Source organism: Polypterus senegalus, chromosome 3 (genome assembly GCF_016835505.1).
Source record: "Polypterus senegalus isolate Bchr_013 chromosome 3, ASM1683550v1, whole genome shotgun sequence".
Lineage (NCBI taxonomy): Eukaryota > Metazoa > Chordata > Cladistia > Polypteriformes > Polypteridae > Polypterus > Polypterus senegalus.
In genome coordinates this window covers 123122840-123147952 of record NC_053156.1, presented here as the reverse complement: position 1 = coordinate 123147952, position 25113 = coordinate 123122840, and the positions used below count along the sequence as shown (strand labels likewise).

Here is a 25113-nt window from a genome sequence, read left to right as displayed (position 1 = left end):
AAGGCCCAGTTTCTTGGACCTTTATTGTTTTCCCTTTATATGCCTCAATTGGGAACTATCATTAGAAAACAAGACATTCATTTTCACTCATATGCATACAATACCCATATACTGTATATATACAGTATATACCTCCAGGTTTTAAGTGCTTCTACTCTCCTTCAATTAAGCTTAGGACTCATTTCAAAAACTGCCTTCTCACATACTAAGCCTAAAACAGCCAAGAACCTGCTTACCTATCTGAACTTATTGTTACTTACAAACCACAGTGCACATTTAGATTTTGAGATGCCAGCCTACTAAAGAATCTAAGGATTAACATAATAAAAGTAGGATGCCAAACCTTTAGCTACAGTATACCAAAGCTGTGGAACAATCTGCCCACTAAGAGATGCCTAGTCAGTCTCAGCTTTTATACTCAGGCTGAATATTCACTACTTAGTGAAGCATATTGCTGCTGATTATCTATGCATGGTGCATCTGCTTGCTAGTCATCTGGAAAAAAATATAAGTAATACAATAATTATGAACAATTAATTACCCTCTTCTACTTTATTCCTCTTCTCAGTCTCTAACTGTGTCACTTGGACCTACTGTACTGCTGTACTTCCACATTTTTTACTACCCTTGGAAATAAATTGGTGATAATGGTAGCCTTGGAATCAACAGATGGAAAAATACTGTTGTCACGGTCCAACATGGACTTACTGTATACTGCAGAGTGCCCAGGAGGTGGTGGCTGCCCAGTGGGTTAATGTCTCCAGGACTGATTATGTCTGAATATGTCCTTTGATTTTGTACTATAACTAAGGACCGCCAAACCCAAGATTTATATTCATCCAGGGTTGCTACTGAGTGTAGGTTTAGTTTTCAATTCAACAATTACATTAATAGAGAGATATTGCTAGGTTCAGTTTACAGTAAGTTAATAAGTTTGGAACTGCTTATCTTCCTATGTGTTTAAAGAAATCTGTATCTTTATGCATATTCTTTATATAATTAATTATCTGTAAAGTTTATAATTGCATTTAAGTGTGAAATAGTTACAACTGTCTGAGCCTGCACTAAGTGAAGAGCAGCACCACAGAAAAATTAACTGTCTTTTGTTATTATTCCATTTCTTTTGTTTCTTCTGATATCCCAAAGAAACAGTGCTTAACTGGTGAATCTAAATTGTGAATTTGTCCATGGATATACCTCTCAGTTAACTAACATACTGTCTAGTGTTGGATCTTGTGTTTTTTCTGATACTTTCAGGTTAGGCCCTGACTCCCCACAATCCCCAGCAATAGGCAGGTTCAGAAAATTAATAAAGGGATAAATGTTAAGGCACTGATAGATTCTATTGGTATTGCTTTATTTGGCCTGTCAAAAGTATGTCATTAAGAAGAAAAAAAGGTGCCCGAGGTCCCAACTGCCAGAGCAAGTATTTTCTGTAACTCTCATCTGTATTCCCTTATTAGGCCACGATTACCAGTATATATACATTAGGTCCTTTGTCATTTGCAAATTCATCAGTGAATAGAACAGATGTGCTATCTCAACTGAATTTAGCATTTAAAAAATGTATTGTATTTACTGTGTATAGCAAATAGTTACTGCAGTTATTCTGAATTTATTTCATTTTAAGATTATAAGTTTTTACACAAAAGGGGAACCATTGTGCAGCTCTTCAAAATGGTTTATAGTGATACAACAACAACAACAGCACTTATTAAAATAGCATAGTTTCGTACAAAGAATGTTGTTCAAAATGCTTTACAAGGCATCAAAGAGAAAGTTACAATAAAAGAAAAAACAAAGATTAGGTAGAAAAAATAATGAATAAGTAACAAAGAAAATAAATAAATAATTCTGTAAATCCATACAATCTTGTAAAACATAGATATATAATTACTAGCGTCCTTATATACAAGTCTCTAATGACGAGTCCAGTGATAAGGTCAGATGGTTGGGAGGATGGAGAAAACAAAAAAAAATCTCCAGTTTAACAGGAAGAAAAAGCAAAATCTGCAGGGGTTTCAAGGCCAAATGACCACGCATCCCCTACTGGGCATTTTACCTAACATAGGTAAAATAGGAAAACACAGCATAACATAACATAGTGATGATTGTGGGGAATGGAGACTTGAGTCAAAGATGATACACACTTGTTAGCTTAACGATAATCTTCTAAAACACACCCAATGTTGCAAATATTTTTGAATGCAATAGTTGTGATATTTAGACTAGAGGTCCAAATCTGATTATTAGTATGATTCAAAGTTTTACAATAGAGGATTAAATCAATATAAATACTTTAGTTTATATTAAAATTTTCAGAAAACATTTTAAACAATTGCAGGGTTGTAATTTCTCTTACATATTGTAAAAAAGGAAAAACAAAAACATAACCCTATTTTAATATTAAAGTTTTCTTTTTTAGCACAACGCAAGTCTTAACATCTGAAATAAAAGTAAAGACAGCTATAGGCATCATAATGTAACTTAGAAGAAGACAGCTATAGGCATCATAATGTAACTTAGAAGATATCCTCACTGTCTGTAAAAATGATCAGCTCTAATGGAACATTGTGAAACATGTCTCACAGAGTAGTCTTTCACGTTTGCTGATGATCTTTCATACTTAATGGTAGTTTTGTACTTTTCAGAAAGAACATAGGCTTTAAGTTTCATGTGCCAGCACTACAGACCATATATTTGTCTTTGTATTTATTGTGTAAAGGTCAAAAAAATTATTTTCTTCTTAATTATCTGTACATTTATCTATTGCACTTATAAGCTGGTGAATAGTTACATGGCTTTGCCCTGTCTGGGGAGAAAAGTCAGGTCTCATTCATCCTTTTCCCTCTTCCCCTCTCTCCATCTAAAAAAACAGATCTACTGATTTTTACGCACATTCGAACATTAATGCAACAATCTGATACAGCTACAGCTGCCCTAACATCCTTTTCCTCATTTACCTTTGCACACCCCAGCAATCACTTTGACTTTAGTTTAGTTTCATTTATTTTCCTTTCACCCCTAGTTCTTTTCTTCCCTCTCTTGTAATAACCCCATTTTTAATCTGAAATAATGTGCATCTGGTGCCTCCTGTTTGCTGCACTGTGGATAGCCAATAATTATTGATTAGAAAAAGGGATTAACAAACGAAAACCATTAATATTTCTCCTGTACTGGTTTTACCTGATCTTGTGCTGCCACGGATGGCATGGCCCTCACACACTGCACTAAAATCACTAAACCACTAAAAACACAAGCACATTAGACAGAACATAAAACACTAAATAAATCCTTTGAAAGTTCAAAATTCAAATAAGTTCTTCCAGACTTGGGCACATGGACTTTTTATCAGTCAGTCACCAAATCCTCTTGCTGTTTCTGCTTTGTTGTTCTTCCCTGACTGCAACTGGCTCATCCCACCACTGCCAACAAAATGTGAAAAGCACCTATTGGGACTGTCATGTCTGTCAGACTTCCTGTCTCTTCGTCTGTCTGCATAAATCAATTCAGCCACCAGTGGACCATTTTTGATGTAATTTAATACACTTATTCTTCAATATCATTTGCTAGAACAGTTCAATTATCATATTTCAAAAAAGGAACAAACCTTTGAAATTTCAAATGTTGGATTTGCAAACTCATCTGTCTTCAATTTGGGAAACATTCTGTGTAACTTCAATTATTGATTTGTTTACAATATCAAATTTACCATCAGACAGGTCACTTCAACTTGGGTATTTTCATCATTTACTCATCTAACTTATCCTGGTGCTTGAGGCACTTATAAAAAAAAAAATCTAAACCTTACTTATCTAGAAATGAATGCAAGAGGGAAAGAATTACATATTAAAGCATAATTCTGTAAGCACAAAGTGAACAAATGCATACATAGTATTTATATTACACAAAAAAATCACAGCTGCATTATCTGCACAGTATACAAATTCAATAGTTCTAACTTGATAATTTATTGGCAAAGCTCCTGATCTGCTCTCCTTCATTTTCAAAGCAGCCTACATATTTATCTTGAGACTTTCCATTCTATATGTAGGAAATCTGAACTATAGTTAGTCAGATTCTCCACAACCAACAACTAACACCAGGATATTAATCAAAGCCATTTTTAGATCACTTAAATTGGAATCTGTGGTCTGTGAAAGCTTTTGAGTCACCATGAGTTTGGACTGGATTTTTCATTTCATAACATTGTAAAGTACTGTTAAAATCATGTAGTTAAAGCAGTCTACTAACACATTATACTGCTATGAAAACTAGCAGAGGCAGCTTTAAAAGAGCCCAGAAGCAAGAATGAAGTAAAAGCCAAAATATTGTTAAAACCAGAAATTCAGAAAGACTGATAACCAAAACAGAAACAAATGACTCAGCTAGAGAAAGTGGATTGCTTCCCTCCAAAATGTTCCACAGAAACTGTCTGTACTTTGTTTTTAGGTTATTTTGCACAACACGTCTTGCATGTTGAGACTGTCTCCAAAACCAGTAAATCTCAAGTGCTTGACAGTGAGGTAGCAAACAAATGCACCCCGGGCTATAAACTGAAATATTTATATGGCAATAGTACTGTACATCTGTGCCAGTCAGTGACGACTTAAAGACCATTAACATCATCCGATTGATACTCACTCATGAATTGCCCAAGATTTCCAAAGTTAAGGACACACAACTTATGTTACATTCTTTATCATAACATTGTTCATGCTCTTTCTGTGGAGTCTTATACAGGAACACTGAAAAGAGACAGAGAGCCTCTAAGAGGACCTGTCGCTGTAAGCAGAATAAGCACTGGCTTCACCCCAACAAACGGAGAGATTGTATTCTGGAATTTAAATACATGCTTGGACATATTTCAGCACTCTACACCTGCACTCAGTGAAAAACGCTACACAAAGTAAGTTTGAGTATACTGTATTTATTTATCAATGTGCCTCACTCCCAATGCTTCCGTTTTATTTATGTAGCAGAAACACAGTAGAACTTTTTGCTGAAAATGTGTTTCAAAAAACATGTCATATATTGCTACTTTAAATAAAAATGTGAGTACAACAAAAAAGTGAACTTAGCATATACACCACAAATCAACAACTAGAAAATAAAAGCAAACTAATTCCTAAAACCAATTGGTTAGTGGAAGGCCAAGTTCAAACACTTTTAATTAAATTCCAAGTGCTTAAATATCCCTAGATTTTACAGTAGCCACCATCAACTCAAAATGAACTCACATCTAGATATTGGATCTATCTATGACAACAGCATCACATGTCCCACAATGTATTTGTTATACAAATGCAAATAAAACCAAATAATGTAATGTAACAGCTATATTACACACAGCAAACTAGATTACATATCAAACATGTAAGATCATGATATATTATAGCCAAACGTCAAGAAGATTCTAAAAATGTACAGTAGATATACATCTGAGTGTACAGTGAAAATACTTCTTTTTTAATAGTAGTGTACATGTGAGGTGGCATGATGACTAAATGTCACACACAATCAATGTCTGTCTGGAGCTTGCACATTTTCTGTCTTTTCGGCCTCTGGATTTCTTTTCACATTCCAAAGATTAGCATTTTTCATTTATAATTTGTTATAAACTAGTCTCAAATGACTGTGGGTCTGTGTGCATTAATTTGTCCAATGGACTGGTGTCTCATCCAGGACCAGTCCCTACTTTTCCCTGATGCGTCCAGAAAAAGGTCTAGCACATCATACTCCCAAACTGGTTTAAGAAGGTACATTATATAGGAGCAGATTTGCCCTGCTGTGTTTAAAAAAGAAGGCCTTTTCAGTTTATTCTTTCATATGTCAGTTTCTTCATAAATATTTCACTACATTTCCTCCCTTAACCTGATAAATGTGTGGATTTGCTTGCATTTAGATTTAATAATAAAAGTCTTAAAATTTTTAAGTGTTCAGGAGTATCTGTGCCCATGGTGGTTATAAAAATGTATAGCATTCTTGTGTAATTACAAGCTCATTTAACTATGGTTAGAGATGTGATCATTAGATTTAAACAATGAGTTTGGCATTTTTCAATCAATGTTTTTTGTGCAATCATAGCATTCATTAATTTGTCACAAGAAATTGTTTTCTTAACTGAAACATTTTATATTAAGTCTTGAATGCTTGATTTTTTAATGGGTTATATGGGGCACTGGTTCATTTGTGAAAACAAAATATTTTAAAATTACCCAATAAGTACACTCTGAAGCAGTAAATTTTTCAATTATAGAAAAAATGCTTCCTGTATTTCTGAGGCAGGAAACAAAAAGAAGTTTTAATTAAGTTTACCACATATTCTTGGCATGATTTTTTGTGAGGTTAAGGATATGTCCTTGTTCACATCAACAGTCTGATAGTGTGTTCATCTAAAAAAGAAGAAAGTAAAATAGCAGCAAACCATGCACGTGTCTGAAGCTGTTTAGTACTACTCCCTTTCTATGAAAATGGGTTAATGTACAGTTTTGAGAAATGGCACCAAACAGGCAAAACAAAAAGCATATTCAAAGAGGCAGACAGAAGACTGAACATTCACACTTACCAAAATAATATTGAATAAAATTGGCAATTTAGCTTCCTCTAATATTAAGCGAGGTGCCCAAAGGAAAAATAGAGCAGAGACAAATGGATATATAAAAAGTCAGAATGTCAAAAAGAAGTAAAAAATACCAATAGTCAAAAATTCAATAGACTCAAAAAAGACCAAGCTGAAAGGTCCTTACTCCGTTTAGTTCTGTTTTACCCTAACTAAACCAAAGACATTTGTTTTGTTTTCTAAGTGAATCCAATACAAAGATAACGTCCTGTTTTGCTTCATTTCTCAAACTGTGAGTGCATAATGGTAGTGAATGATCACAAGACTAGCAGTGCACTGTTGTGCTTCTCAGCGATCATTTTATTTGTTTTTGGGACTTAATACATTTTTTACTGACGGTAACTCTTTCTAGGGAGTTTGGAATATGCAAAGTGATTTAAAAAGTTTAATCATTTCACCTTTTCCATAACGCTATTCTCGTTTGCTGCGATTATGACAGGTATTATCTGGCTCTGGTTGCAAACTTGTTATCTATCACCCTTGTTGAGAGTTCTGACATCTCTTACCTTTCAGTACAAATATGGGTAAAAAAGTGGCATATTCAGAATACTTTGACAGATAAATCTCCCGTTAGAATTCTAGCATTAGTTAGTGATTAGATATGAGCAAACCCTGCAGAGTTCGCTTCTCTGTGACTTCTATAAAATCATGGAAATAAGCAGGATATGCATTGAAGTCAATGGGAAAAGTGTAACTGAACTAGTTTTGACTAACTTATAATGGTGCAATGGTGTTTTAATTGTCCTTGAGAGGTACGGCAGCATCTGTAAACTATGCCAGACCAATTAATGCGGCCAAAAATGTGATCTAAATGTGTACTAACCACTGTGCCATCATGCCTCAAACAACAAAAGACACTGATGGAATGAGAACTACAAACAAAATACAACAAATGGCTACAAACTAGCAATAAGTAACAAAAAATGTATGTAATATAAAATAATATATATTATTTTACAGGGTTGCGTTTCATTCTTTCTTCAGGTGAGGGGGGCTCTTTTATGCTTATTTTGGATCCTAGCTGTAGCAAATGGCTAATTATGCGTGCAAATTAGCTATGCAGTGCTGTACAGGGATCAGTTATACATTTATGTCCGGCAGTACTCATAATTTTCTCATTGTGGTCAGCTAATATAACCCTCAAATAAGAATACTGCAAGTTTTGTTTAGTTTTTTTTTTTAAAGGCACACACGGTAGAAGGCTAGAATATTTGTCAGGTCATGACATCACGCATGACCAAAGCAGATCTGCAAAAATCTTATACTTCTGAGCATGGCTGATAAAGCTCTATGATGGTCACACCAGCCTTACAAAACATCATGGGGCACTGGAGAAAAAATGGTTTGTCTAAGGCGGTAATATGCCAAACTCAGTGAAAATATTCGGCAAACAAGGTCACCAGTAACCGCAGCAGATTTGTTGTGAAAATTTCTTTGGCAAATTGTTTTAATCAACACTATTAGTAATTCAAAGAGAACTTTAAATTTTGTATCAGGTTTGGTCTGAAAGGAACTGAAACCTTGGTATATTTTTGTATTTGCTGGTTGTAACTATTTTCACTCCTTGACTATTCTACTGCTCTGCTCCTACTGGCAATCATCCCCCAGTGTTTTCTTTCATTCTCAAAATAATTCTGGGCTGTCTATTGTGCACTTAACATTTAGGTTGTCAACATAAACAACTTGGCCACAGCTATGCAAAACAATCACAAAAAACAGCACCTCCAAAAAAAAAAAGAGATGTCACCATCATAATGATTAAATATGTAGAGGTGTACATACTGTAAATATTGCATAAATCCATAAAATTTGCAAACGTCAGAAACAGGGATCATAAAACCTATTATGGATCAGTAATAAGACTGCACGTATATATCATCTTCATAGTCAGAAATCCTACCCTCAGTGCTCAACTCACTCTCAAAAGAACAGCAGCAACAGTATCATTCACAAATCAAGCTAAAAGAAACTATGCCTTAAATGTGTAGTGTTGCTGTGGATGGAGATTTGCAATGCAATGAGGTGTACAGTTGGACTTCTTTTAAAATGGCAGAATCTCAAAAATATTTTTTTCTCAAAAAATTACATGCATGCACTATTTATAATATGTGCACATATTATAACACTGACACATGAGAACATTTCACTTGGAAATGGAAATAATTGGTAACTTTGTAAGGCATTTGGACCATTGCCCGATAACCCCAAGACTCCATATCAGACAACAAGAACAGGCACAGTATTTTTAAAAATTCATGAAAAATGCCAAACTTGCTTTTTAAAGAGTATATGGGTATGCATTATGAGATCTGATCTCAAAGAATAACAATCAGTATAGCACTGAGACGCCTGGTTACTCTTTAGTTGTTATCATTTATTTTAATTAACGAAATGAAAAAAATCTGTATTTATTTAATATAGCAAATGCTATTGGATGGAAAATCACAAAGATGTAAATTTAAAAGTTTCTGCTACAGTATAGATAAATATGTACTAATCAGACAGTATGACATGACATTACACTAATGCAACAACATCAGGATCAGTACAGCTGGTACAGAAAAAATAGGAAGTGGTTTCCCCTAGACTTTCTCGTATACTCAGATGTGGGGATGGATATTTGAGGAGTAAACCACAAGACAATCATTACAGTTTTTATATTATGTGCGATAAAATCAAATTAGATCAAATCAAATTAATAGTATATTGAACAATTATTATAAAAGTAAAGTTGAATAAATCGGACTCTGCAGCTGCATGAATAAAAGGTAAAGTACCACTTCTGGTTAACAAAAGTTACTAGAAATCTACGTTTTGTACCTAATGCCTGTATGCAAAATTTGGTTGACCTAAGTGAAAGCGTACTCAAGTTATCGTGTTTACATACACACACACAGACAGACAAACATCCATCCATCCATTATCCAACCCGCTGAATCCGAACACAGGGTCACGGGGGTCTGCTAGAGCCAATCCCAGCCAACACAGGGCACAAGGCAGGAACCAATCCTGGGCAGGGTGCCAACCCACCGCAGGACAGACAAACAGACATAATTATTCGAAATTGGTATTTTCAGACTTTAGGAGAGGTCTAAAACTTTGAGATTCATCAAAATCTCGAAATTGACTTTTTGGAGGATTCCAATACTTTCCCTATACTTCATATATGAGGAAGTCAAGGAGATCTAAAACGTCGAGATTCATGAAACTCTCGACATCAAATCTTTGGACGATTACAATACTTTCCTTATACTTTGTCTACAAGAAAGTAAAAAAGTCCATTGCAGAATAAAGTACAGGTACAGACAATGAAAATCCAAGGGAGAAAACTTTATAAGTGTGGCTTAAATGTGACAGCTGATGAGGACTTCATAGAGAAAGCCAAGAAGAAGATTTCAGTAACAAAGCTAAATAAGAATTCTCAGAGAGCTGCGTGCCAGGTTTTTCAAACAACAACAACAACATTTATTTATATAGCACATTTTCATACAAATAATGCAGCTCAAAGTGCTTTATATGATGAAGAAAGAGAAAAAGACTAAATAAATAAGAATTAAAATAAGGAAACACTAATTAACATAGTATAAAAGTAAGGTCCGACGGACAGGAAAAACAAACAGTGAAAGGCATGGCCTCAGGGAATCTTAAGTGGCCAGCAGGCTAGTATGGGACAAGCAATGATCACATGTAATCTCAGCTATGAACAGTCGGTCAGTCAGTCATTTTCCAACCCGCTATATCCTAACACAGGGTCAGGAGGGTCTGCTGGAGCCAATCCCAGCCAGCACAGGGCACAAGGAAGGAACAAATCCCACCACAGGGCACACACACACACACTAGGGACAATTTAAGATTGCCAAAGCACCTAACCTGCATGTATTTGGATTGTGGGAGGAAACTGGAGAACCCGGAGGGAACCCACACAGACACGGGGAGAGCATGCAAACTCCACGCAGGTAGGACCTGGGAAGTGAACCCAGGTCTCCTTACTGCGAGGCAGCAGCACTACCACTGCGCAACCGTGCCACCCTCAACTGTCAACAGTTCTGATTAATTAGTAATATCTGAGACATAAGTCTATTATAAAATTCAGAGCTAAATAACTGTATGTAATTTTCCTGGTCCTCCAACTTGAAGAAGTTAATATACCAAATTGTTACAGATATTATGCATGAGAAAATTCCAGTTAACTCTCACCTACTTGCAAAAACAGACCTTTCAGAGTTCAACTGTGTCATGCCAATGAAAAATTATTTTAACAGCTGACACTACTTATTGGCTAAAGACAGTAATTAACACAGAGCAATTGGCTCCAGATAGAGTTTTTCAAAAAAGGTGCATTTACTCAATATTTTGCTGCCTTTCACAGTTCTTCTGCCCATGAGACATGTTTTGCAAGCTGCTCTATTTTCTACTTTTGCTATGGGCGGTCGTGGTATCAGTTACTCAGTCATGTGTCTTTGGGAATGGAATAAATAGCATTTGAAAACTATGCATGTTAGATCAGCCTTCTGCATTTGAGTATTACTGTCTATGATTTGACTAGCACTGGCTACACTTTTTTAAATGTATAAACAGAGGCAAAAAATGCCCTTACAGAACACATACCTTGACAAACTGGTACAACACATAAATAAAATGCAAATTTTTCAGTTAATTTAATTTGCATCTTAAACACATAGTCAAGTCAAGTCAAGTTGGGGAGCATGCACTGGTACAGTTTGTTGCCGCACCCACTACACGGCGAAACAACTCGGGATCCCAGTTGGCAACCCCCCAGGCAGGCAGGCAGGCATTACATGGGTGACCCCTTGGCCTGGTCCACCCAATTGGGTCCCCAACAATGAGGATCTTATGAGCTGGATCACCCTCAGGGAAACGCGCCACATGGCCGTAGTGCCGTAACTGACGCTCCCTCACAATGCAGGTAATGTGCCTCATTTGGGACTCCATGAGCAACCGCTCATTCAACACAAAGTCAAACCAATGGTACCCAAGAATTTTCCGGAGAAACACAGTACCAAATGAGTCCAGTCTTCATCTCAGGTCACTGGATAGCGTCCATGTCTTCGCAACCATATAGCCAGACAGGAAGCACCAAGACTCTAAAGCCTTGGACCTTCATCCTTTTGCATAGATATCAGGAGCACCAAACAACCCTTTCCAGTGACCTCACAACCCCCCATGCTCTCCCAATCCGTCTACTGACTTCACAGGAAGAGTCATCAGAGACATGAATGTCACTGCCGAGGTAAATAAGCCTCTCAATAGTCAACAGATTAAAAAAAAATATATATATATATATATATATGTGGTGATAGATCAAATGTATATATGTGTATATGTTTATGTTTTGTTTAAAAAGACAGCTACAGACAAAACAGCTATGTTAGGAAGAAATTTGTGAAAGTAATACATATATGGGGCAGCACAGTGGTGCAGTGGTAGTGCCGCTGCTTCTCGATAAGGAGACCAGGGCTCACGTCCTGGGTCCTTTCTGTGTGGTGTTTGCATGTTTTCCCATGTCTGTGTGGGTTCCCTCTGGGTGCTCCAGTTTCCTTCCACTGTCCAAAGGCATGCAGGTTAAGTAAATTGGTGACTCTAAATCGGCCTAGTGTGTGCTTGGTGCACAGGTGTGTTAGCCCTGTTATGTAATGGTGCTTTGTCCAGGGTTTGTTCCTGCCTTGTGCCCAGTACTAGCTGGGATAGGTTCCAAAGCCCCATGTCAATCCTCTAAACCTACAGTGCATTGACTGCCCAGTTCCTCAGTCAATCATGCCAATCCTACAATATTATTATTTACCTTCATATAAGTAGGTCATGAAATGTAAAAAGGCATTATTTTGCAGTTCTGGTAGTAATTTTATTGTAAGAAAAATACAGAAAATATCCAATAGTTAAATAATTAACATTACCATGGTTATAGATAGATAGATAGATAGATAGATAGATAGATAGATAGATAGATAGATAGATAGATAGATAGATAGATAGATAGATACTTTATTAATCCCAAGGGGAAATTCACAAATGGTTATACTAATTAAAGATATTCACCTTCAAAGGCATGAATTAAAGAACAATTATAAATCTTCAGTTACGCAATTATGAAAATTGTTTCCATCCTCTTTGCAGCAGAAAAACTGGTTAACCTTCTTTAGAAGTTTTCCTGGCTGAAAATAACTCAGTCAGTGACTTTTAAAACTATTTCATTCAGACATACAATGTTGCAATTTACCAAATGGAGAATGCTAATTTCAGGTGGCCTTCCTGTTTTAAAACTTCATAGTAACTATGAGACAACACAAATAATATTGAAAGAAAATCCATGAAAAGAAGACAGTTATGTAAAAATATCACATTGCCTTGAATCAGGTAAACTTCTTGGAAGACAGATGGATACACCGTATAAACATTCAAAAATATACACGAAGCTCAGATCTGACAGAACAAATCAAGAAAAATCAGAAAAGGAATAGATTTAACAAAACATGTGTAATGCAAAATATTTACATTTACAATTTGAAAAGAAAACTATTTGACAACTTGCAGCTATCTCTACTTTTTTTTTATTTCTAGAAATTTTGACTAGTGCAATGTATTATCCAAAGGCTGTTCAAATTGTACTTTTCAGTTAATGACAAACATTGCTGCAAGAATCATTACATGAACTAGAAAGTAAGACCACATCATTCCTGTTCTGAATTCTTTACACTGGAATCCAATTAAGCTTAAAGTGAATTTCAAAATCCTCCTTTTATCATATAAAGCCTTAAATGGCCAAGGTCCTGTTTACCTATCTACAGTAAATGTACTATCACTTACAAACCAGATTCCACCCTGGGATATCAAGGTGCTGGCCTACTAAAAATTCAGATGATTAATAAAGTAACAGTTAAAGGTTAAGTCTTTAATTACAGGGCTCAATAGCTCTGGAAAAAATTGCCTTCTTATACTAAATAAGAAATGTCCCTTCAGTCACAGATATTAAAAACAAACTGAAGACTTGCTACTTTAGTCTAGCATAATCTGACAAGAGCAGTCGATTAGCGGTGCATACTGCATCTGTATTTGTTAGTCAATTATAATAATTATGAACTATTACTAACCCTCCTCTATTCTGTTTCTCTTTCTGGTATGAAAAATGAAAAACAACCCCTTTTTTACTGAAATAATACCAAGGAACAATATGTTGTCAACATTAAAATTCACCCATCAATTATTTTACTTACCTTATCTCTTTCAGGGTCAAGAGCCCAAGATAATCACAACAGCATTAGGCACAAGGCACAACTAAAACTTTATAACACTCCAAATATGACCTTTCACTGTGTTTACATATATAAAATAACATTAATTGTTAACATTCGAAACAGTAAGCACACTAGCAGAACCATCAAATCATACTCAAAATTAACAAATTTAAAAGGGCAGTAGAAGAACGTCAAATAACAACATTGCCATTCGATCTTTGCATTTGGGACTTAATACAGTACTGGCTTGCTACCTCCATGTAGCAGCTTGGGTGGAACAGTAGAACAATAGAACAGCAATAATTTGCAGACGTGGCAAATCTATGAACATTATGTGAGAACACCCAAAGCTGTATTGACTTGCCTGGAATCTGCTATATCTTCCATCAGGAAATATGTATATTTGGACCTGTATTAAGAAAGGATGGGTGTGCTCAGTATTTTACAAAATTGAAACAAGTGGCACTGATAATTAGGCAAGAAAGTAGGATTTCATTACTAGCGTTACTAGCATTTTTGATTGACAATATCCAAAATATTTAAGGCTTTGATGATTAATTTACCTACTTCTCAATGTCTGATGATGTGGGGCCATTTAATCATCCCACAGCACACATTTTATAAGTATGAAGAACCAAAGGCTACCTCAGAATAGTTTCTAGACACAGCACATTTCAAAACACATTATTTTAACAGATATCATATTACCATTTTAGATTAAGTGAAACTCTACCTAAATATAGCTGGTCACAATGAAACAGCTTAAAGAAGCAATCTTTATAAATGCCATAATAGATGCAGAATACTCACTTAATAGATAAGTTCCTTCTTTGACACAAGTCAGATATATTTCTCACTTTTCATACTTGGTGAATGTCGTTTGTATTGAGGGGAAAAGTGTTATTTAAAGACAAATAAAAGGTGTGGCTGTACTAACAAGCAAATCAAGCCTTATGGGTTAAGACCGCTAACTGTTAATCTGTATAACACATATTCTACATACATTTCACAGTATTTTTTTTTTTGTTTAAGTATTCACACATCTTCAATTGATTAATGTATAAATGATGAAGAGGGGGGGAATTACTGCAAACTGGCACACATCAATAAACAGTTTAACATACAGTTTTCCACACCTCTTTAAAAATTTATTAAGTTAGGTAGACTTTATTATCCCTGAGGGAAACTTGTTTGCACAGGAAAGTACAAAAACATACGAAAAAAAAGGCAAGCTGACAACTAATGGTATCATAAGTACACACACTCAGGATTAGTAAAAAGATGAACAATTGTCTTTAACAGTACACAAAACAATAATTCAGAATTTAGCACTAAGCAGTATCCCTACAAGTAACACACTTCAAAATGCTTATAGTTCTGAGAATAAAAGAGTTCCTAAACCTGAGTCAGCCTTCTTTCTAGCCTGTTTGTAAAACAACTCATTGACAGAGGTCTGTTGCAAACCAATAATTTTACTGCTAGTTTTTACAGTGTAAAAAGGGTTTCAATTCTTAATGCTGAGGTTACCAAACCAACATACAAAAGCAAATATCACAATAGATTCAATAAAGGAATTGGAAAAAGTGTCACTTTGGCTTTGCCCACTTTAAAACTATTGTGTTTCCTCAGAAAGAAAGGCTGTGCCTGTCCCTATTTACAGATTCCTTCTGTGTTAAGATCAAAGTTTATCCTGTTATCAATGATTGTTCTCAGACATGTTTAGTGCTCTACCATCTTCACTGTATCTACTTTAGAGATGAGTCAGTGGTAGGAAGGAAGAACCAGAGATCTACAACCATATCATTTGCCTTAGAAATATTTAGCTGTAAAAATGAACAATCACACCATTGAATGAAATCATCAACAACAAGTCCATGGCTGTCCTCCTTATCTTGCACAAGACTCACAATGAAAGAGTCGTTTGCAAATTTCAGGATATGGCTGTCCTTGTGTGAACTACTCCTGTAGCATTTGTATATAAGATAAACAAAAGAAGTGATAGGCAGTATGCCTGTGGTGACGCAATAGATACATTTATATATATAAGCTATTATAATAATATTCATTAATAACCTGTGTTCTGTCCAGAATCCACTCCCTCAATTTAGGGTCCAAATAGAGCTCATCAATCGGTTTATCAACTAAAATATGGGGCTAGACTGTATTAAAAGCTAATGAGAAATCTATAAACAGCAATGTAGTGTGTTTTTGATCCTTCCAAATGCTGATACGGTACATTCTGAAGTGCTGCTCTGTTTGCTGATTAGTGTAAGGATCTAAATATCCCTGTGTTTTGTTAAGTAGTAGTTGTTTCTTGATTAACTTCTCACAGAGTTACATGGTATGAGAAGTTAAGACCGGTGGTCTGAAATTACTTAGTGCTTTGGGGTAGTGTTGTCAAAAACATGGAAAGTATCGATGGTTCCATCATGCATGAAACAGTTTCAATATCCATTTTTCAAGGTGTCAATTTTAAATACTCTACTTCCAATATTCTCTCATGCTGTGCGCTGTGTCGTCTTAGTGTTACGCACGTTGTTACAAAGATGGCTTCATTAGCAGTGTCAGTGATTTCTCCATCAAATTTAATTAACAAATAGAGCAGACACAGCTGCGTCTGGAAATACTTTGGCTTTGTGTCAAATGAAGATGCTAAACCCAAGGATTTCTGCAAACTTGTATGCAAGTTGTGCTACCGCACAATACAGACCTATCCCTACTCATGATTCAGGTTTGCAGTATCTTTGCTAATTTATGCAAAGAATATAACATATCCATCCAAGTAATGCACTGTGTCAGTTTTTAAGTGAGATAGCAGCAACAGAGATCTTTTTTAGCATGCCAGGAGCAAAGGTGTAGGTACAACATTATTTACCAATTATTTATCTATGGTGACACACTTTTTGTAACCCAAAAAATCCAAAGGCACACCACAATTCTGCCAACCACAAAAGCATTAAAACTATACTTCTGTTAAATTTTCCAAAGGGTTGGAAAAGGGATTGTCTTTCGCAGACACAGAACTTAGTTAGCACTTTCGACACAATTTCCAGCTGCTCTGTCCCTTTGCCCACTCGGTTCGAGGCAACTCGTATGCCCACTGTTCCTCGGCTCTTTGAGTGTTGCTGGCAAACACACACCCAGGCAGATGGACCTCCAACATATCTCCTGGCTGCTAAAGTGCTCTCCATGTGCTACATCTGTAAAACAGCAATCACAGAGCTGATTTTATGTCGGCTTCTCCAGGTAGTCCCATCCTCCTCAGAAAGGTCTCTACCACCTGAGGAGCGTGTCACTGTCAGGTCAGGACACAGGGGCACTACACTGTTATTTCCATTGTGCACCAACTGAAAAACACTTGTGTAAAGTATAATTATCAAGTTGGTGAAGGTGATAAAAAATTGAGGATAGTATTTAAGGAGTTTTAATAAATGCTCATTTAACAGATGCTTATTCTTTCACTAATCAATTAAATCAGTCTTGACCAGTGCATTCAAAGTCAACAGGTATTTTAATCACTTACGTTTTACTTTGAAATATCTTGTCTCATATGCTAGGCGAATTTGATAATTAATACATTGGCCTCATTTTCTTATTGCCTTCTATCCAACTTGCCTTCTAGGAAAGCATTCAAATTCAGGTTATAGCTGCTCAAGTAATATTTTGTTAAAAGTTCAGGATTAAGGTCATTGTTAAAGTTTAAACTATGCCATTTTTTTTTATTCTTTTGTGTTGACTTTACATTAAATTTGTGATTCAGTATGTATTTCCTTAATGATTTGTGTATTAATTTTATAATTATTCTTTAATGTTAGATGCAATTAATTGTGATTAATTAAATACATTTATGCAATTAATTAGCTAATTTTTAATCAATTTCCAGCCCTAGTTTTAACACAATATACAAAAGGCATGCAAAAGCAATGAATATGTGCTCTGTTCCTATCTACTTTGTAAGTAGATAAGTAAAAAATAATTTTGTTTAAAATACAATGCTATGTAATAATTTATAATGTATACTATTTTAAAAGTGTTTTAATTATTTAATGGTTTGAACACTATTACAATGGCTATAAGTTATTTAATATTCTTTATGTTTTGACAGACATAATACTTTTTTAAGATATAAGTAACATTAATTTTCTTAAAATAAACATGTAAATATAACACAACCAAATGGTTTGTCTTATTATCAGAAAGAAGAGGAGAAAAATTCTTCATAATCCCTATCACAGTGATACACAACATAAAAAGTATGACAAAAAATCACTAGAGGACAAGAGATTAAACAGGGAAGTTGCAGAATACATACAGTATGCAGGCATCAAGTAACTGCATACACTGTTGAAATACCAGGATTTCAGCAGCTAATGCAATAAACAAATAACAGATATTGTCTTCCTTCAAGAAATTATTTCATATAAACTGAAATCCCCACACTTTATTAGGATAGAAAAAGTAAAGTAATTAATTGTCTTACACAGAAGCCTTTTCAACCACAACCGATCTGTGAACCAGCAGGTCTGCCTCAACATACATGGCAGTAACTCTCCAGTTTTTTGCACAATCCTGCAACATGCAAAGCTGGTGTTTGGGCTGTGTTGGGCTTAACTCTGAGCAAGCAGGAGAGAGTTTAAGGGAAGCCTTAGAGTAGGTTATTCAAGATGAATGGCAGCTGGATATGACAAAAATGGCTGGGATCACAAGTTCTTACATGGATCTCCTCCTAACTATCTCCTACTTTTTTTGTATCAGTATACTGCTGTTGGATTATGTGATTTTCCCCTTGGGATTAATAAAGTATCTATCTATCTATCTATCTATCTATCTATCTATCTATCTATCTATCTATCTATCTATCTATCTATCTATCTACTTTGAGCACAATTTGCACCTTGCAATTCACAAGGGCCTAAACATATCTTCTGTATTTGCAGCCCTCACAAGACTAAAACAAACTGTGTCTGCTTTCAGCAAGTCTCCAAAAATGTGCAGACAGTTGAAGATGAAACAAAAGGATTTACAGATACCCAAACAAAAACTAATTCATGATGAGCCTACATGCTAGGATTCAGCATATGAAATGGTGTAAAGATGTTTGGAACAACAGCAAGCTCTCTACTCACTTCTATCAGACGACAGGAAAAAACGGCACTTCATGAGAAATACTCTAACATTACAGTTCTTGAGCCTGTAAGAGATGTTTAAGTCCATTAAGCTCTTAAACTGATTTCCTCAGTGACGAAAAACACTGCATCCTCTCCTATGTTCTACTGTTAACATATAAGGTTTTTTCTCATTTGACAGTTTATCAGGGTAATAGCATCTTGAGACAGCAACTTAAAGAAAAAATAAAACTAACCTAAGACAGAGGTATGAGGGACACCCTCTGCAGCTGGTTCCCAACTCGTCAACATTTCTTGACCCAAGGTTTAAAGACAGTAGTGTTGTGTTAGAAAAAGAAGCCAAGCAAATGCTAAATAACAGTGTTCATTCGCTTGAAGTGGAAACCCAAATTCAGCAAACACCCTCTTCAAGCACCTAACAACCATCAAAGAAAAGAAAAACTGAAAGGACTGTTAACAAACATACAGTGGGAAAAGAACAGCCAACATTAGTAGTCTCAGAACACTGCATCATTTGAAACTGTGCATCCCACAAATGTGTTCACAGTTTATGAGAAGATGCCTGACCTTAGTGCACAGGGAGATCCACTGGCATAGTGGAAAACAAACTAGAAAAACTTACCTCATCTTGCTCAATTTGCAAGAAAGTATTTGTGCATTGCTGCTTCGAGCTGCTCATTTGCAGCTCAAAAAGGGCATGCCTCACAGATGAGCAAGTTGACATGTTAGCATTCCTTGCAAGAAAATTGGAAGCATCAAAGAGAGTGTCATCTGCACTGTTTGCATTTGTAATGCATAGCATCAAAGTGTGCAATTTATTTATTTTTTTTAGTTGCTGTATTTCATACGAATTGTCCTACTGTTAACTTATTTATTATTCATTTTATATTTAATAAACTGTTGTAGACTACTGTTCATGTAATTTAAATGTCTATTTAATGTGGATTTGCTAATTTATTGTGTATTTTTTCGACATCAGCAAGAGTTACAATAGGTCGTAAAGGTTTTATCTTGGCAATAAAAATATTTTTGAGTTACATTATATTGTGTTGAGTTTCAGTACTTTTCTTGGTATCGTATCAAAGTTGGAAATTTTGGTATTGTGACAACACTACTTTGGAGTGTGTAGTTTTTACTAATGGAATAACACTTGCATGTTTCAAAAGACTGGGCACTTGCCTTAAATCCAAAGACATCTCAGATATGTAATGAAATAGTGTAGAAAGCTGCTTGGCACAGGGGTGAAGCAGATGCCCACTTATTTTTTCGGAACCTTTTTGATTTTATTTTGTTTAAAGATTACTCTAATATCATTATATTCAAAGAAGGGTGGATTCCTGGCTCCAGTCCTGAGTCTTTTCTATTGCTGACCAATTTCTGAAACAAAAGCCTGCATCTCAAATCTTGAATAGAGCTCAAATTTTTGAGATAACTGGCATTCAATTAAGCAACAGCATAAACCATTGATTAGTATTACTGACTTTACAGAATAAAACAAAACCAACATCTGTAATTAAGTTAAAAGTTAATCAGTTAAAAACAAGGAGTGGTTTGTAAGCATATGTCTGTATATATGTTTTACTTCTCACAAATGGCACTCGGGCTGCAAGCTGCTGCACCCCAGAATCTGAAGTCAGACACTGTTCTCATGGGAGAGTATGAAAAAGGCTAAATCCAATAGTTCTGTCTAAAATAAAGGGCTGAAATTGCACATATTGTGCTGTAATTGTCATTTACAATACAAGGAATACAGTGGTTCAATTTTGACAGCTCATTTTAGGTGAAATACAAAAAGTAAGAGGCTGACTTGAGCCCAAGTCAGTTATTACCCAATTCTCCACAAACACACAACCTTTATAGTGATCTGACATCCATTTAACCAAATCACCAATACACAAAGGTGTGCCAAAGAAACACCATGTGTGAACCACTTGGGGGAACCACAGAGGCCCAACGCCCAGAAACAACTTTGCAAACTTAAGTCCCGATTATATAAAACTGATTTATTTGCACAGTTACCTTCCACAAAGGTTCAAAAGCACAATCACCACAACTCTCCTCAGTTTCTCTCTTTCTCTTCTACTCCTTGACACATCCCAGCCAAACTTTGTCCACTTCTACCCGATTCCCCTGGATGAGGGCAGCAAGTCCATTTATATTGGCTAACCCGGGAGTGCTTCTGAGTTAGGTAGAAATTTCATGCCAAATGGTTCTTTCATTTTCGCAGCACCCCCCGCTGTACCCATGGTACCCCACAGGGCTGATACAAAGAACTCCAAGTCCCGTAGCACCATCTAATGTTCTGCGGGAGGCAATATACCAAATCCATTGGTCTCCCCAGTCCTTACCTTATACGGGCCTCCTGGTTTGGCATTGTTCCTGGATCTAACTCAGCCAGAAAGCCTGTGTATTCATCCTGGTACTGGCATCCTCTGCCTCTATTCTGGGCAAGGAAGAGTTGTCTTTGTCCTGTTTCTTGGAGCAGCATAGGGCTGGCATCCCATCCAGCTAAGGAACCACCCTCTTTCCCAGCCAGGACACTCTGTATATCATCCATCACATATGTTAGAGACTAAGGTGGAGGACCTTAAATCAAAAGGTTGCCACTTGAATTCCAAACTATCATGTAATCCTGAGCATCCTAATTAATCTTTTCATGTTCAAATTTTAAAATAAAAACATACGTAAACTCTCATAATCATGAAGCCTTGTTAACTGAATCAGTTATATAAACAAAAATAAGTTAATAAGAAGATAAAATATCTTGAAATGTAAGAAATTAAGAACAAAATGATCAGCAGCAAAAAAAAGACCCTCAGTTGCAAATAAGCATATATTTGTCAACGGTACTGAAGAAACCAATAGTGCAGTACTATAGCATTTCTAGAATGTAGCAGTTTTGGCCAATTGTGTTTCATGTCAATCTCTTGTGCCAAGGAAAGAAAAGAACAAACTCCACAAAAATGAATTAAGGAAATGTTGCAAAATATTCGAAAGTGCTACAATTTGATGAAAAAGCACTTTTTTGTTTCAGTTGTAGTGTGGTCAATCATCACTGTGCTTGTGGCCAGAAAGTAGACTTACAAACCTTGCTAAACCTCCAACCTCAGCTTCAAATAATGTAACATGTTCAATCTATTTGAGTGCAATTACCCAGGATTTTGCAGCCACTACAGTAGGAGGGTTTGAATTTTAACCACACGTGTATTTAATTTTGCTGAAAATTACTCAAGAGGAAAATAACTTTACATACTGTAAATGCAAACTCTCCAGATTATTATAATTACAAAGACTGGGTTATGTAAAATTCACTTGACCCAGGTGCAAAAATAATAAATTACACCACATATCATATATTTTTGCAAGATGAAAAATCTTTTATTTTCAATAATTAGAAAGCTTCAATGCCAAAAAAAGCCAGTTTTTATAATTATAAATTTAAACACTCCTCTCTAGTCATGGGTGACTTCAGTGCGACCACTGGCACTGACAGGGCTAGCTATGAGGATTGTGTAGTTCTCATTGGTCTGGTGAACGTGGTGAAAATGGCTCCATGTTCTTTGACTTTGCAAAAGGTCAGGGGCTGCAGATCGCTGGATCCTGTGCCCTGAAACGCATCATTGGTATTCCAGTACTGGATGTGCACTGGAATGCTCACATCCTCGTGGGCAGATGCTGGAGGCTCTTACAAAACTGCAGGGCCTACAGAAGTGCCCAGTTTGTGAATTTTGATGACAGACTTGTTGTTGCTACTCTTACAATCCAGCTTAGGTTAGCACCTACTAAGAAAATGAGGCTGGACTTGGCTAGACTCCAAGATCAGACTGTTTCCAACGAGTTTGTGTGAGGAACATACAAACTTGGGTGCGACAGCTGATCCTAATGTGATGTGGGAGACCTTCCATGACAAGACACTGAAGGTTGGTGAGGGTTGTGTTGGTGTTACCAGTGTTCCCGGAAGGAGGTATTTCATCGAGAGGAGTCATGGCTTGATAGTAACTCTGGTCAGTACCGTGAACTAAGAAAGATGGCTGCGAGAGTTCTGAGGGCAGATAAGGGGCATTTGTGACACAGTGGTCTAGTGACCCACGTCTGGCTTACAGAGGAATCGAAGCATTACACACATCCTAATCTATTCCTCGGAGAGTCGCAGTCAGGACAGATGATAGAATAGTCCTTACGGATGACACTGCAGTTGTGACCCACTAGGCTGGCTACTTTGAACAGCTGTTCAAAGCTGATCCTCCGGCTAGGACGTGGAATATTTCTGGGTCCACGGTTCTTGAGGCTGATCGTCCAACTAGCTGTGACCCACCCAATCTCACTGAGATTGCGCAGGTGGTGAACCGCTCGGGGTGAGTGTCCAGGCAGTGCTTCTGGCCCTCCCTTTTATCTTTTTACAGGTCCGAAGCCCCGACGAGCCCTGGAGCCGATGTCGTTTGGGACCTGCCCTCCTGGAACGGGCCGCTCCGCGGAAGGGCTCCCCACCGGGAGGCCGATGGTGCCCCGGCTGGCGGGGACCGTGGAGGCGAGAGCGGCACAGAATGGAGGGGCACGTTGGCGTCAGAAGGGGTGCCGAAAAAGGGTGTCCCAGGGGGCCGTGTTGGACCCTGGGAACGTAGTAGGACCCTCTCTGGGAACGTGCTGCCCTTTCGGGGAGTGTCGCTTGGACCCACGTGTCTTCGCTAGTGGTGGGGCACTGTGGTCCCCGGCCGGGACGCCCAGGAAGACCGGAGGAGGGCTTGTGCCTCCTCCAGACCGCGAGGGGGCGTCCGTCCTGGTTATGTTGGGGGCCTCGGGTACAGGGCTTGGAAGCCCAGCCCTGTAGGGACCCGTGGACACCGCCAGGCGGCACCCCGGTGCCGGAATATCCCGTGTGGTACCCAGCTGAGGCTGAAGCCCAGCCGGGATGCCCAGGAGGACCGGAGGAGGGATTGTGCCTCCTCCAGACCACAAGGGGGCGATCGCCCTGGTTGTATTGGGGGCCACGGGTAGAGGGCTTGGAAGCCCAACCCTGTAGGGGCCCGTGGCCACCGCCAGGCAGCGCCCCGGTGCCTGAGGAACCCTGGATCCCAGCACTTCCGCCACACCAGGAAGTGCTGGGGGGGAAGAAGACAGGAGACACCCGGACGGCTTCCGGGTGCACAGCCGGCACTTCCGCCACACAGGGGTGTGTCCAAAGGGGAGTTCCGGGAAGCAGCTGGAGCCCATCCGGGTTCCTACTTAAGGGGCCGCTTCCCTCCAGTCATCGGCAGAAGTCGGGTGGAAGAGGATGGAGCTGGAAGGAGGACTAGAGGCGGCCAGGAGAAAGGCAGAGAAACTGTGTGGCCTGGACTTTGGGGGAATCAGTGCTGGAGGCACTGGGGTTTGTAGTGCACGTTAAAATTGTAAATATTATTGTAAATAAACGGTGTGTGGTGGAACCATGTTGTCCGCCTGCCTGTGTCTGGGTCCCAGTCCACAAGATATTCAATATTAGAACACTGTCCTCACATGTATCCTTTTCAAATCCCCTCTGGACAAGGAAACCTATTCCAAAAATATCAGGAACAAGGCAAAACCAACCCAGGATGGCACATGAGTCCATTATTTGGCACACATATTGGATGGTTCCCAGTTAATCTAATGAATATGGTACATCTTTGGCATGTAGGCTAAAATATCATAGAGGTGGGGTGAGATTTTATTGTGTGCTATAGAATGACAGCACCAGAAGAGCACATCCACATAGCTCTCAAAATCACCAACTCCACATTTCAAGAAAAGAGGCAATGGACAGTATTTTAATGCTGACTTTTTAGTGAACAAATTTTTATTAATTAAAAGAGGCCACAAAAATGTTAAACAATAGAAGCAAAGTACAATGTTTTAAAGTAGTAAAAACACTAAGCCCCTCAGAGCCCACCACAATTCTGCTGCCCAATACAGCCCTGTGTATACAAGAATAGTCCTAAAAGGGAAAAGCAACAGAAACAAAAGTGGGTTTTGGGGGAGAAGAAAAGTGGGACAAATTACATGGACAGCTGGCCATCACTCTCCTCAGTAAGACTGCGGACAAGTTTTGCAGAAGACTGCCAAGTAAAATACAGGAGCTAGGTGCACCGTTAATCTG

At 37.5% G+C, this 25113-nt stretch overlaps 1 protein-coding gene and 1 long non-coding RNA gene across 2 annotated transcripts in view; one reads left to right on the top strand and one right to left on the bottom strand.

Moving 5' to 3' along the window:
• Window positions 1–18904, top strand: part of LOC120525514 — a 32344-nt gene extending 13440 nt beyond the window's left edge. The window contains exon 2 of the long non-coding RNA XR_005632966.1: window positions 18813–18904. This is a non-coding gene — a long non-coding RNA (uncharacterized LOC120525514). The remainder of the gene's footprint in view (window positions 1–18812) is intronic.
• The window catches only part of crybg1a (crystallin beta-gamma domain containing 1a), a 327674-nt gene that overhangs the window by 256761 nt on the left and 45800 nt on the right, over window positions 1–25113 (bottom strand). The gene's annotated exons all lie outside the window — the stretch shown is intronic.